Source organism: Hydra viridissima, unplaced genomic scaffold (assembly GCF_058129835.1).
Source record: "Hydra viridissima isolate aposymbiotic clone 2 unplaced genomic scaffold, HvirCarnegie_v1 scaffold_10, whole genome shotgun sequence".
NCBI lineage: Eukaryota > Metazoa > Cnidaria > Hydrozoa > Anthoathecata > Hydridae > Hydra > Hydra viridissima.
In genome coordinates, this window is record NW_028324309.1 from 8,508,906 (window position 1) to 8,523,479 (window position 14,574).

The window sequence follows — 14,574 nt, forward strand, 5'->3', positions numbered from 1 at the left end:
AAAATTAGTCCTTATACTAAAGTAAGTTAAAATTAAAAATGTAATAGTGAATTATCCAAATAAAAAAATTTTGACAAATTAGTTACATATAAATCTAAAAGCCTTTTAAATTTAATGATTGCACAAAATGAACATAATAACAAAACTTATTTTAACAGAGATTAAATAAATTACGATAAAATTATATAAAACTTAGTATTGATAAAATAAAAAAAAAGATTTCCAAGTAATAGATTCAAATCATGTATTGTGTTCGCCCTTCGCCTATAGATCTGTACATGTTTATATAGTTCACCTTCGGAAGCTTGGAGTTTGGTTTTCATGTCTTTGAAGGCTGGTTTCTATAAAACTTTCTTGCAAAAAAGCTAATCTTTGGCGTCGGGATTGTAAAAAAAACTACTTTTGAAATATAAGAAAACTTTGGAATTAAAACAAATTTTTTAACGTCAATATTTCAATTTGTTCTAAAAACATATTGAAAGATACTGAAGAAATTTATCTTTATTTGAATTTGTTGTAATCCAAAACACAAACCCGTAAGTTGAATGCCCATAATGATTGTAAAGTTATTGCTTAGATTACTTACGAAGTTATGCATTAATTTTAACAAAAATTTCATTCATAAGTGTTTCTCAAAATAATGGCTTTTATAGAAATTATAAGGATAAAAAAAGGAATAATTGTTAAAAGACATTTTTTTAAAATCAAAACGTTTGACTAAAATTTAGGAATACTGGCGTCCCGCTTTACGGACGAGAGTGCAATTTAAATCTCTTTTTAAATTAAAATGCCCCAAATGTTATCTGAAAAAAAAAGAATATTATCTCAAAATAATCTCAATTTATCTCACAGCAATCTGAACATTATCTTACATCAATTTGAATTTATTTTTAATTAAAAAAGCATTTTTAATTAAAAATTGAAATTGTTTTTTTAGTTAAAAATGGATATATATATATATATATATATATATATATATATATATATATATATATATATATATATATATATATATATATATAAAACGAAGAAACAACAACTATGTATGGTACTTAAAGTTTCATGCCTAGCGGCAATCATCAGCCATGAAATACCATGAAATATGATGAGTGCCGCTAGGCATGGAACTTTAAGTACCATACATAGTTGTTGTTTCTTCGTTTATATATATATATATATATATATATATATATATATATATATATATATATATATATATATATATATATTGCTCTATTTATACAAAATATTGAGCACTCTTATACGAACAAGAGATATTGTATTTGAAAATAATACAACTTGAAATAGCTATATATATATATATATATATATATATATATATATATATATATATATATATATATATACATTTAATATATGAACATCAATAAATACGAATTCTCTCAATACTAATTTTTTATTTTATCTAAGAAATTTTCGCTAGATTATTGATACTAGCATCTTCAGCTTTAATTACAAATTATTAATTAAATTAAATTACAAACAAACTTTAATGGTAACGTCAATTTTTAAATGGCTTCTTTAAAGTTCGCTTTAATTGGGTTTCTTTAATATTACGTAGGTATAAAAAATATGGCGTCCAGAATTGCGTTTTTACATATTGACCGTCATCTAAATTTATACCTCCATTTTTAGGTCCTCATTTGTTGAACTGAATTTCGATTGCCTCTCGAACTTTTCTTTTAAATTTTTTGAGTTCTACTTTTAACTTCTTTACTTGATCCCATTTTATATTACATGAACATTTAATTTTATGATGCCCAATTGCAGATTGTTCTAATTTTTCTTCAAAAACATTTTTTTGGTGTTGTTTTGTTCTTGTTGCTATTTTCATTTTTGTTTCGCCAATGTATTTTTGTTTACACTCGCATTCTATTAGGTATACTCCGGAAAGGCTATTTGATGGTAGTTTTGTTTTGTTGCGTAAAGTTAGCAAAGATTTAAGATTTGCATTGGATTTAAAGACTGCCCTGTAACCTGCTTTCCTAAAGATTTTTCGAAGTTTTGGTGATAATATTGGGATCCACGGTAGTGATATAGTTGGCAGTTGCTTTGTTGTTAGATAAAACTATATCATTATTTGAGTGTCGTTTTTTTATAACAATATTTGCAAGATCTTGTAATTTCTTCTTTTCGTATCCATTTTCAGCAAACACATTTATTAGGAAATCGATTTCTTTATTTAAAAATTTTTTAGAGCAAATTGATAAAGTTCTATGAACAAATCCTTTAAATATTACTTCTAAGATTTTTGGATCGTGGTTTGAATTGGGCTTAACCTGAATATTTGTTATTGCTTTTTTTCGATGTATGTTAAAATCATAATTACCTTTTTGATTATTTGTTATTTGGATGTCTAAAAAATTTAATCTTTTGTTTTCATCTTTCAATTCGATTGTGTATTTGATGGCATGATGTTGACTGTTTAATATTTTTTGAAAACGGATGGCATTATTTTTATTTGTAAATCTTGCGTGGCTATCATCTACGTACCTGAAAAACGATTTTATTTCTAACGGTGGATTAGAATGAAGCGCAATTTTGATTGCTTTATTTTCAAAAAATTGCAGGAAACCTTCCGCAAGTACTATCATGAGTGAAAGTCCTATTGGACCTGAATCTACAAGTTCGTGAATTTCTTCAAGTAAAGACGTTAAAAGTAGAACTCAAAAAATTTGAAAGAAAAGTTCGAGAGGCAATCGAAATTCAGTTCAACAAATTCGGACCTAAAAATGGAAGTATGAATTTAGATAACGGTCAATATGTAAAAACGCAATTCTGGACGCCATATTTTTTATACCTGCGTAATACACTGATCTCAAAATATAACTGGATAGCGTATTCAATTGTCTTTTTCAAAAAAATTTGAAGCCAAAATTGGCCTCCCAAGATGGCGGCGATCGGAGCTCTTAGCGGTGACAGACTTACATTTTATAAGGCTTTTTACAGAAATATGAAAGAAAATAATTAAACAGTTTTGAAAGAAAAACTAGACTATGAAATAAAGTTTTAAAAATTTTAAAGAAATGAAATGATATCTAAAAAAATCAGACAATTAAAGAAATTATTTATATGTTAAGGTACAAAATATTCGATATATTTTTTAAGTGCAATTTACGATTAAATAATATTTATGCATAATTTATGTACCTTTTAGTTCTTAGTTACCCAATGCAGTGTGCTAGAAGGTTGATAACATAACTGTATGGTAAGCGGCAGTGGTGTCTACTTTCAATTTTGAAAAATGTTATATTTTCAATTTTTGTAGCAAGATACCAGATATGTACATGCTGCATGAACTATTAGCTGAGTGCTGTGAGTACACACAACTCAGGGGTTCCTTCTAGAATTATTTTATACATAAATGTAATTAATGGATATAGTATTTAACAAGTACTTTAAATACAAAATATTATCTTACATATTCTTTGTAATATTCCAGCTCTCAATGATTGAGTCAATTGTTTTTGAGTTGTTATTCAAAATGACTTATAAAGGGAACTTTTTGATAACATTTATTTTGTATGCTATCAAACATCAACATTATGTATCTTATCAAAAATGTATGATACATAAATTTACAATAAACTGCATAAAATGTCAGAATGCATTAGTACTTTCTTATCATTTCAAACAAACCAGTTTTTTAAAATTCAAAGACAGAGGTTTAATTAAACCAACCAAAAGTGTTGTTATCATATGCGAAGAATATAGTTTAGATTAAAAATTTTATGAAGCCTGTGTCCTACTGGAAAGTGTTGGTCGATTAAAGCTAAGAAGCGCTTTCCAATATTAGTTTCAACATTTTTGCTAAACAAAATCTTTCAACGCACTTAAATATAAAAATGACACCGAACTTTCCAAAGAAATATGGATGCTAAAATCTAAAAATCTGAAACCGGTGATTACATGGAAGATTGTAGCACAATGCAAGCCCTACAATCAAACAGCAAAAGTTTGTAATCTTTGTCTCCGCGAAAAATTTCATATATTATCATACAAAGGAGAAAACTTACTTAACAAAAGATATGAAAAAATGTCAAAGTGCCGTCATGCAAAGAACTTTTTGCTATCCTTAATCGACACCAGGGACTAAAACCTTTAACGTCTTTTTGTTTAGTTTCGGTTTAGTAACGTCAGAACTCGTTCTACCGTGATTTTAATTTGTAATTTTTAAACAGTTTTTAAGTAATGATATACACTATGGCTGATGATCGCCGTAAGGCACGAAACTCCATAAAAAGGTGTTTTTATTCATTTTATACAAATATATATATATATATATATATATATATATATATATATTAAAAAGAAAGCATTAAAAAATACGTATTCTATAAATACAAATATTAATTTATTTTAAGAAACTTTCGCTGGATTATGGTTACTTGCATCATTTTAAGTTACAAAAAGCAGTTTAAAATTAACTGACGTCAGCAGTTGAATGACTTCTTCCTTTTTTTATCCTTACGTAAAAGCGTGAAATATGGTGTCCAAAATTTAGTTTTAACAAATTGCCCATTATCGAGATTAATCCCGCCATTTAAAAGGGAACATTGGTGCTTCTGTATCTCAAGAGACTCACGGGCCTTCCGGTCAAATGTTTTTGTCTCTACTTTAAGAGTTTTAGTTTTCTCCCACTTTATTTCTTCTGAACATGATTTACTATGTGTGGTTATTGCAGACTGATGATGCTTGTCTTCGTTTAAGCTCTTTTGATGTTGTTGGGTTCGAGTTCTAATTTGTAATTTCGTTTCACCAACGTATTTTTTTAAACAGTTACATTCAATTAAGTAAGTTCCAGGTTGGCTTTTGCGTGGTAATTTGGATTTGTTTTTACACGTTAGCAGTGATCTTAAATTAGGATTAGATTTAAAAACTACTCTGTATCCAACTTTTCTAAATATTTTTCTTAATTTTGGGAACAGTGATGGTATCCACGGTAATCATTCTGTATGGGGGGTGTCATAGTCAGATTGAATTTTATTTTTCTTTATGGACCGTTTTTTAATAGTTTGGTTTGCAATACTTACCAGTTGGCTTTTGTCGTAACCATTTTCGTTGAATATTCGAGTTTGAAAATTCTCATTTTTTAAATGTATATCACTGCATATGCAGTAAGCTCTGTAAACGTAACCTTTAAATATTGCGCTTAAAATTTTTGGATCGTGATTTGAGTGAGATTTAATTTGAATATTTGTAATGGCTTACTTCCTGTAAACTTTAACCCTTTCATGCGCTGGGTTGTTGTATAACAACAAATTAAACTAAGCTTCCCCAATTCAAATGGTACATTCTAACCGATTGAAAACAATATTATTTTATAAAGAAGAGTTGAAAAAGGCTGTAGAAAAAGTCTACTCTAACTTTTCATAGTACTACTGTCATTTTGTAGATGATTTTTTATGAGTTATGTTAGTTACGGAAAAATAATTGGTGCATGAAAGTGTTATCGAGGAAGTTTTATTTTCGCTTTCGATTTCGATTGTGTATTGTATTGCAGGGTGTTAAAAATAAGTTGGAAGTGCTCTGTTTCCTGATTTTTTGAAAATCTAACATGAATATCATCAACATATCTTAGATAGGATTTTAAATCAAGAGGAAGATTTAATGTTTTTGCAATTTTAAAAGCATTTTTTTTGTAGTATTGTAGAAAAGATTCCGCCAGTATGACCATGAACGAAAGACCTATCGGACCGGAATTCTCCAACTCATGAATTTCATCGTTCCACAAGAAATAACACCGATGTAAAGGTCTATCAGCTTTTTAGTTTCTGATATAGTAAGTTTGGCAGAATATTTGTAGAAATCATCTTTATTTAATTGATCTAAAAGAATGAAAGTAGCTTCTTTAAGTGGAATTGATGGATAGAGGTTTACTACATCAAATGAAACTTGAACATCGTTTTTTTCTATATTACATGAGTTTGCTTTGTTAATAAAGTCAAAAGAGTTTTTTAACCGAGTTTTGTTTTTGTTTAAGACAGGTTGTATTGTCTTCACTAAGTAGTTAGATATTCCATAGTTAGGCGTACCAATAGTTTATACTACTATTCTCATAGGATAGGATTTTTCAGGTTTGTGAGCTTTAATTAGACCACACATACGAGGTGGGATGAGGTCACTTGGATATATATTATCGTACTCAGTCTTTGAAAATCGTTGCATTTTATTAAGTTATGAGAGACAGCTTCTGATTTTAGTAGCATAACTATAAGTAGGATCCTCTCTCAGAACTTTTGTTGGACCAGTCTGTTCGCGAATTTTTTCTAAAGCTTTTTCGTGTTCTATTCTAACCATACTATTATCTTTATCAAACGGATATAAGCAAAAGACTCTGTTGTTGCAATAACATCCATATAGGAGATATTTCTCAAAGAAGCTACAAAGTGTGGGCCAAGATTAAGAAGATCGTTTTGGTATTTTGGAATCTCGGTGCTGCATGGACTTAAAACAGCGTTCTTTGTATACGTGGTTAACTCGCAGTTTTTATAATGGTGGTTACTTTTAAATTCATTTAGAAGAACATTAAACTTTTTGAATAATCTTTCTTTTGACTTTTTAAACATTATTTCGCGAGCTTTTTCAGTGACTTGTTCAACTTTTTTTTAGTCTATTTCATCAAGAGTAAATTGACTATAAATAATTCAGCGAAAATTTCTTATAATAAATTAATATTTGTATTTAGAGAACAGGTATTATTTGATGTTTTCTTATTAATATAACATACACTCTTATACAAGATGTCAATATATATATATATATATATATATATATATATATATATATATATATATATATATATATATATATATATATAGTGGTGGAAAAATAATAAATGCACTATCTAAAAATTTATAAAAATGCGTTTTATTCACAGCAATTGATGTTAACTGATATTAATTTTTATGTTTTTATAAACCTTATAGTTAAAAACTATGTTTTTAATAAAATTATGAAGTTTTTTTCAATTTTTCTAATGTTACAAACAATTTTGTTTAAAGTAGGCGGAAATTTACTGGGAAAAAAAACAAATACGGTAATGACTAATCTTTTTGTTTTCTTTAATTTTCAACTGTTATTACTTTTCAAATATGCGTTTGACTCCGGTTATTATTAATACCTCGTAGGAAGAGGATTTAGAGGGGGTAATAGCTCTTCCCCATATTCATTTGAGAGGAGGGTCACTTCCCTCACCCTTTCCCTTCAAATCTCCAACCCTGGCTATTTTAGTCACTTCCCCTCAAACTGATTTGACCTTCCTACGCTACTGAAAAATAATAAATTACATTATTATAATAATAATAACAAATTACGGAGAAGATAAATTAATTATTCTTGAAGCTAAAAAAGATCCATTTATCTCCAGCAACACCATTAAAAAAAACTTAGAGTTAAATGTAACAGCACGAACAATTAGAGGACGTTTAGTTGAAGCTAATTTTGTTTTCAAGATCCAATAGAAGTGTGCCTTTATTGAAAAAACGACAAATTAAAGCCAGAAAAGAGTTTTATCATAAATATTCTGCATGGACAAATAAGAAATAGGCACAGTTTTGTGAACAGATGAATGTAAATTTAATATCTTTGGATCAGATGGTAACCAGTTTGTCCAAATAAAGAGTTTGACCCACAATACACTAAAAAAACACTTAAACTTGGCGGTGGAAGCATTATGGTGTGGGGATGTTTCTCGTCATCTGGTTTTAGTCCTACCTATTTTATTACATAGACTATCACAGCTGATATTTATACTAATATACTTGAAGAAAAAATGCTTCCTTATGCTAAGGATAAGATGCCGCTGCTCTGGATATTTCAACAAGATAACGATCCAAAACATACAGCTTCTATCACAAAGAGATGGTTCCAAAATAATGGCATAAGACAATTGGACTAGCCAGCACAATTGCCAGATTTAAATCCAATAGAAAGTTTATGGAAAATTGTAAAGGATGAGGTTGCAAAACAAAAGCCTCCGAACAAAAGGGATTTGTGGGAGGCTGTGAAAACATCATGGTACGCTATTCCACTATCAACATGCCATAAATTGGTCAACAGCATGCCCAAAAGACTAATCGAAGTTAAAAAAAATAAAGGTCATAAACCTTTTCGAGAATAAAAGAAAAATGTTTTTAATTATTTTTTTAAATATTTATTTCAAACATTTAATTTTCTTGATTTTTTCAAATATACGATCAAATAAACCATTTCTGTATTTATTATTTTTTCCAGCAAATTTCCGCTTACTTTAAACAAAATTGTTAGTAACATTAGAAAAATTGAAAAAAACTTCATAATTTTTTTAAAAATATGATTTTTAACAATAAAGTTTATAAAAACATAAAAATTAATATCAGTTAACATCAATTGCTGTGAATAAAAAGCATTTTTAAAAATGTTAAGATAGTGTATTTATTATTTTTTCCACCACTGTATATATATATATATATATATATATATATATATATATATATATATATATATATATATATATACACATACCAAAAATAACTAAATACCTCGTTCTTAATAGAAAATAATTTTACTAAATGCCTCGTAAATTCAGGAAAATAAAAGAACCAAGATGTACCAGTGGAGACGATAAAAGCAATTGATATAGTTATAGACAACAAGATGTTTACCTGTGAAATATTCTTATAGTTAAGAACCTCCATTGATAAAAATTACTCATTTTCAAAAACAAATTTTCCAATGAAATTATCTTTTACCTTTCTGCTACAAGTTTATTTTTTAACTTTTACTATTTTTTTAAAACTTTTTAACTAGAAAAACATTCCACAGAAATTCCAGGGAATAACGGTGCAACTACCCCTCTTACAAACCCCAAGCACACAGAGTGTTTGACTAGTAAGTAAAGAAATATTACAACGATCATGAAACGACGATTCTTGATCCGATTTTCGTAGACTTGTTGTAGTACGAGTTCACCAACTTAGTCGAAAACATTCTTTAGAGCAAAAAGAATTGTCTGGGTTTATGATTATACTCCAGTATAGTGTTTACAAGATATTTACTTTAAAATAATCATTTAAGCTAAATAAGTACAAAGATAATAATTTGCTATTTTTATGGCAATTGTAGTTTTCCACTACTATACACAAACTTTTGTAACTGAAATTGCAATTGAAATCATCATAAATCAATCAAACTTAGACACCTTAAAACATCTCTCAAAACACTACACTTTAAACTACAATAGGACACATGAATAAGAGTTCAGTTAAATTAGTAACAGTTTTTAGACTTGTTATGATAGTGATATGTGCAACAAGTTGCTGAGCAGCAAAACTTATTTTCTACTGAGAACTTAATTTCTATTGAGAATGTAAAGGAATCTATGACATTGTTGTTTATCACAAGTGTATGTATATCATGTTATTTTAAACATGCATATAATAACTGCAGCTACTATAGTTCTTTAACTATGCAGTTCTTATGTAGATGCAGTTATTATTACTGTGTACTGTCAGACACCTAACTTTTTTTTTCTATTAGGCTAGTGTAAAAAGTAATGACTTTTTAAAATAAAATAAACAAAATTCTGGCAAAAGTAGTTACAATAACAAGATCTATACACACTGCAGAAAACTCATTAACAAGAGCTGAAAAAGCTAGCAAACAATGTTAAGGAAGCTCAGCTAATGAACTTAAAATACATGTATGTATGTATGTATGTATGTATGTATGTATGTATGTATGTATGTATGTATGTATGTATGTATGTATGTATGTAGGTACGTATGTATATATGCATGCATGCATGCATGTATGTATGTATGTATGTATGTATGTATGTATGTATGTATGTATGTATGTATGTATGTATGTATGTATGTATGTATGTATGTATCTATGTATGTATCTATGTATGTATCTATGTATGTATGTATGTATCTATGTATGTATCTATGTATGTATCTATGTATGTATGTATCTATGTATGTATGTATCTAAGAATGCATCTATGTATGTACCTATGTATGTATTTATGTTTGTAACATGATCATTTTGGTCTTCTCAAAGATAATCTGATATGTTTAACATGAGATTCTTGAGAAGAGAATTAACAGCCATATATGAAAATGAATCAATCATAAACTTATTTTAAAAGTAAATTCCATACAAGTACAGTATTACATAATAGTTTTTAAGTTTATACATCATTTTCAAAATCTTTAGGATTTTTTCTTGATAACTTTTTATTTTTCTTTTCAGCCCAGTTGGTAATAATCGCTAGAGCAAGAAAAGGAGGACCAACGTAGAAAATTTGAGACATGAATCTTCTGTACAAATTTGGGATACCTTTTGAAAAAAATCCAGCGAAAGCTCGTTGCTCAAATGGTGATATTACGTATTCTATAACATTTTTGTATTTTGCAACATTTCCAAAATGAGGACCCATTTTCTTACTACGGTGTATTTGATGTTTTAAGCAAGGGATAAATAAAATAATAAAAGTATAGGGTTTTTATACTCATATTTTAATACGCATGCGTTAAAAGGAACAAGATGCTACAATAATTGAGCAGTGTCGCATTAAAAAAAAAACGACTAAGAAGATGTTTAAATTAGTATTTAGCATACTTATTACTTTAAATTAGAGTGGGAGAAAAAAGTTGTTTATGCTTGAATGGAATATTTCTAAAAGAGCTTTAAAACTTAACTAAAGTTTAAACATGCATTTAGGTAGGGAGAAGATATTTTTAAAGTTTGTATTAAAATTCTTCACATGTTATGTTGTTGGTATTTTTATTAAAAGTTTAATGCATTTAGGTAGGGAGAAGATATTTTTATTAAAAGTTTAATGCATTTAGGTAGGGAGAAGATATTTTTAAAGTTTGTATTAAAATTCTTCACATGTTATGTTGTTGGTATTTTTATTAAAAGTTTAATGCGGTAGTCAGTTTAAAAAATTGAGAAATTGGAAAGAATATGAAAAAAAAGGTTGAAGATATAACTAAATCAATAAAATATTATTTTATTATTCTTTCTTTTATCGTTAACAAAAAGTTAAGGTTATTTAACATTGGACTTAATTGGGTATTTGAACATTTTTAGTTATATTCACAGAACTACTACATTGTTCTTGCGAAACGCCTGTGTTTAATTTGGAAATTGTTTAGATCTGGTAATCAACAGAATATAATAAAGATATACTTTTTTTTTGTTGTACTTTTTGTTGTCGTGCTTTTTTGCACGGCTACGATAAAGTTTTTGCACGGCTACGATAAAACTTTACGAAGTTATACGTTTTTGTCCTATCTAAAGATATTTTATATTTAAAAATTTATTTATTCGCAAAACAAGCATATTAATCCAAAAGGCTTTGTAAAAAAGAGAGCTTAAACAATTTTTTTTTCATTTAGACAAGTCACCTCTCTCATTCATACTGTACTGTGCAAGAGATAGTAGCACCTAAGAAAATTTTTTAAAATGTGCGTTTAAACAAATATGAATAAATGATGTTGATTTTCTGTAGAAAAAAAATTGTTATTGTTTAAAATAAACTTATTTTCATTTATATCAGCTTATTACTCTTTAGATAATTACCAGATAGACTCGAGTGATCTAAGCTCATAAAATTTTTCACATATTTTTTTCTTATTTGTGATGAACTTAAGAATAAATACATCAACCATTGTGTCGTTTATTTATTTTCTTAAAATCTATTATTGTTAAATATCTTTTGATAAATAATAGTTTGAAGAAGATTTTTTAGCTACTATTAAATTCTCTTTGTAATTTAAACATTTTTGTTTTGATTTCAAAAGTTTTCAATTTTGATGAAAAATACTTTTAAATGCTAACAAAATATAAATTTATGACAGAAATCGCGTGAAGAGGGTTATAATCAAGTGAAAATAGCCGAAAATATGAATTGTTCCCGATCCTCGGTTCAAAAAATAGTTGAAAAATACATCAAAACTGGTGATGTTGTAGATGTAAAGAAGTCTGGTTGTCCCCAAAAATGAATCCCACTTTACAGTTTTTAAAAGTATCAGCATTTTACAAAATCGTAAAGACGTAAAGCGCAGAACTTGTTTAAGATATCATACGAGCGTCCGGAACAATAATACATGGGCACCGGCGACATCAATCAAAAAAGAATTGTTTTTGACATTTTTAAATTAGTCGACCATTCTCTATAGTAAAAACTGACGCCTTCACCCGGATGATGTAAACTGCAACCAATGGTCAATTCAGAACACATCCAACGTGTGGAGCGCTGATCACGTCAATTTGTCTCTTATGAGACAAATTGGCGTGATCAGCGCTCCACATGTTGGATATGCTCTGATTTAGCACACACGTTGGATGTGCTCTGATTCCAATTAAAGCACTTCTTGGTGTATATGTCCTACTTCCCCAAACAAGCTGAGGACAATATTACTAAGAAGTTCAATGAATCTATCAACAAACTTTAACTTGATTTTGGATTCAAAACCTGGATAACTATCGACGGCGCAGCTAATGTCCAAACAGGTTTTAGAAAATTAATTGGCATACAAAGTGCAATTCGGTGTGTCAACCACTGACTAAGGATATGCGTATCGTTTCATTTTCATATCGTCATCATTTCGGTATGATATCGGAAAAAAAAATCATCGGAGTGACGAGAGTTCCGGTATATACCGAGATTTAAACTAACTACAATATCGGTTAAAATTTTTATAACGATATTACGTCGTAATCATTCCGATGACACTTTTTTTTCCGATATCATATCGGTATGATAACGATATGGAAATGAAACGATACGCAGACCCTTTCCACTAAATCTAGTTGTCAGTGGTGCCGTCGATGATAAAAGATGTCCGAAGTGGTTGATTCTCAAACAAAAAATAACAAAATTAGTAGGTCACTTCAACCAGTTCTCTCAAAAAGCTATGACTTTAGTTAATGCTGCCTAAAGCCTTAAATAACTCCAGAACGAAGTTAGTGCTGAGTTGCCCTACAAGATGGAACTCTGATCTCCATCAAATGGAGTCAAGGCTGGCCAGAAAAAGTCTTTGTATGCCTCTCAACAGTAGGAAACATATACAACTCTAGAAGAACCAATTTTTCAATCTCAAAGGAATCTTATTTCAAAAGCATTTCTTATTCTGAATCCGATCGCGAAGATAGTTCGGTGCACAATCCGACAATCCGATAAAGAGTAACGTATCGGTGTTCTCTAACAATACACCATGTATAGTGCAAAAATCTTTATTACACTTTACTACGCAAAAGCAATAAAGAAAAAAGATTAAAATTCACAAAAGAACACAATGAGTGGCAAAAAAAAACCATTGGACAAGTTATTGTTTACAGATGAGTCAAAATTTCAACTACTTGGGACGAATAGACGTCAGTATGTGAGGCTAAGAAACAGAGAACCAATAATCAATCAATATATTTGGTGTTAAGGATGTTACAAAAAACACAGGTCAATGTAAATAGTAATTCACTAATAAAACGCAATGACCTAAATAATATAAAGAAAAGACATAAGAAATAAACTAGTCACATAGTAAAAGTAGAACTTTACAAAAACTTATAAGTAACACTTACAAAACAGACTTTTAAAAGAGTTAAAATATAGGTCAAATAGTTATTATAATGTATTCACATATACATACATATATGTGTATACGTATACTCAAATAAGAAATTATAAAATGTACATAAACATAAAGAAAAAAGTTATAGAGGTAAAGAATAAAGTTAAGCGTAACTTTTTAGGTAAAAATGATGGAGTGACTTTAAGAACAGATTCTTGGATCTAAGGATAAAATCTGTTTTTAGGGTGTACGGAAGGGTGTTCCAAGAAAGGATTATTAAATATTTTTAATATTTAATTATTTAATATTTTCAATCAAATTTATATTATTTGATACAATTTAAAAAAAAAATTACTTGTCTCAGAATTTAATAAATATTTATATTTTAATCTTAAGTTGTTTTTATTTTGCAATCTTATCCTAAGCTTATTAAAAATCCCCTAAGTGCTACTTTTTTTTGCACAGTATTGTGTATGTATATATATTGACGTTTGTTTGATGTCACCATGGGTGCTTTTGACGGCTCAGAGTTTTTAAACTTGTTGCTACTTTCCTACTTTTCCATCTATTGCAACATTTAAATAATGTTGATAATAGATTGCGTATCGAGATGACGGTCTAGCTATATATAAATGCACCAATATTTATCAAATGGAAAGAATCAAAAAGCCCTTTGTCTAAATCATCAAAGACAACGGCCTGCTTATTTCTATCAAATGAAATATGAAAAGTGCCAATTATCATGATGTATTTTTAAACTTCTTTGACAGCTCATTCCGGTCTTAGAATAAACAAGAAGATGTCCTAAATTATATTTATGCCAAATCAAACCACCCGCCCTACATTTTAAACAAATTCCACATTCCATTGAGCTACAACTGTCGGTAACTTCATCTAGCGAAAGCATTTTCCAATATTCTACCCATATGTACGAGAAAGCTTTAAAAAAATCTGGTTGTAACCAAAATTTTAAAGACATCCCTAACTT